Below are 230 nucleotides of genomic sequence, written 5' to 3'. Positions count from 1 at the left end.
TGCAAAGCCAGACAGATTCCAGAGTTTAAGATTAGCCTGGGACAGGGAATTCAGGCCTAGGCTCAGGCCCAGGAGTGGTACAAAGGGTAATTTCAGGGTGGGGTCTCACCTAGCTAGCTTACCATCTAGGCTTAACAGAGGCAGGCATTTGCAATGCTAAAAAAATAAACTTGCTGTCAGGGGATGCTGATGATGCTGATTCCTAGGATAATCACGAGGTGGGGGTGCTG

Source organism: Rattus norvegicus, chromosome 4 (genome assembly GCF_021556685.1).
Source record: "Rattus norvegicus strain SHRSP/BbbUtx chromosome 4, alternate assembly SHRSP_T2T, whole genome shotgun sequence".
NCBI classification, from domain to species: domain Eukaryota; kingdom Metazoa; phylum Chordata; class Mammalia; order Rodentia; family Muridae; genus Rattus; species Rattus norvegicus.
The sequence above is the reverse complement of the archived record's forward strand: the minus strand, read 5'-3'. Positions refer to the sequence as shown.